This window comes from Octodon degus, unplaced genomic scaffold (genome assembly GCF_000260255.1).
Source record: "Octodon degus isolate 3935 unplaced genomic scaffold, OctDeg1.0 scaffold00047, whole genome shotgun sequence".
NCBI classification, from domain to species: Eukaryota; Metazoa; Chordata; class Mammalia; order Rodentia; family Octodontidae; genus Octodon; species Octodon degus.
The window spans coordinates 10,030,025-10,031,708 of NW_004524623.1; positions in this window are offsets into that span (position 1 = coordinate 10,030,025).

Here is a 1,684-nt window from a genome sequence, read left to right on the forward strand (position 1 = left end):
AGCTCACAGTATTGTCCCTGTAGCTTCTTGGGGGCCCTGCTTTTAGGCCCCCACCTTGTCCGTACCTTCACATAGCTTATAACCTCCTGGGTGAGAATTTAGTTACTAAGTTTTGATATTAATTTTGTTTTCAAATGGTTTATTATCTGGCCATTCAGAAGTACAAAACACTGTTAAATGAATTTATTGACAGTATTGTATTCTGGTTTTAAAAATATTATCTAACAGCAGCTTCATGTAATTTTTAAATGCCACTTGTACATTGCCATATAAGAATATGTTTGCTATTTTTCTTTGAAATGTTTTGTCCCATTTGCATTTTAATCATCTTTGAAAACCTTAGGGCTTTCAAATGAAAATAGACTGGGATATGACGTTCATTTTTTTTTTTCAATTGCTCGAACAATAAGATAAAATTTACCTTGATGTTTTCACATTTGGCTTTTTTGTAGCGCTGAATTTATTACATATTGTTTCAAAAATACTATATAAATTCTAAATGAACTTGACTTTATTCGCTAACAAAGTTTATTTTCTTAAATCTATTTTCCAACTGAACATATTTATTTAAAATTTACAAGTATTTTTTCCCTTTCTAATATTTTTTGGTTGGAGAATAAAAAATACATTTTTAAATAAACACAATTGCTTTTGTAAGTACTAAAAATTCTAGTAAGTACTAAAATATTTATGAAATAAATAACCTACTTAGTTTTAGTTTAGCCAGTGAATGTTTTTTATGGTGTATCTTTAAAATTATCCAGTAAAAATTGAATCAATATGTACTCCACATGAAGTTTTTATTCCATTCTGACCAAGCACTAACAAAATGGATTTTCCTATATGGGAAAAGCTGTCCTCTGTCTTTTAAATGGAACAAATTTGAATTTTGCCTGTCCTAATAAAATTTTGTACAGTTATGTGTAATTTATCACTGTATTAATTTTCTGACATGTGAAGATGAGACTAAGGTAAGTTATAACTCCCACCATTTTAATTATGCTTCTGTTTTCCCTTGAGAATCCATTTAAAATATTTTGAGTATGCACACTGTACAGATCCAGAAAAACAGGAAGAAAAAAAAAACCATTGCACTTCTGACATGGACTTAAAAAATAAAAGTGGTAAAACTAAAATAAAGGAGTATGTATTTGTGCTATATTATAGGATGAAAAAAAATACCAATTCAGTCTACTTCCTAATTATATGTCTTTAGAATAAATGAAATGATCTTCACTTTGGTAAAAGTGATTTCACCTGAAATGCATTTCAGATTGCTTTTTAATAGGTTTTCTGCATTTGACAGGCTGTCAGCTCCCTGGATTTCAAGAACAGTTTTCAATAACAACAGAGTGATGAAATATATATAATCATGGCCCATAAGTAGTCCTCCAATGTACTTTTTAACCCCCCTGGAGTTTTTCTCTTTCTAGGAAGTGGTCAGAGAACGTTAGCGTTGACTGCATAGCCACATGTTTGTGTCTTACAGGAAAATACTTTGCACAGCCAGGTACTTCAATGCTACGAGCACAAAGACAGGCCGTGCAGGCCTTCCAAGCCAGCACTAGGAGTGCTCTCACTAAAGGATGGGGGTAGGGTCTGCACATATGTTATATAACATTCATGTAGTTCATAATTTGTCCATCTGTGTTGTAATATAAGTGGATTTATATGTATACATGTA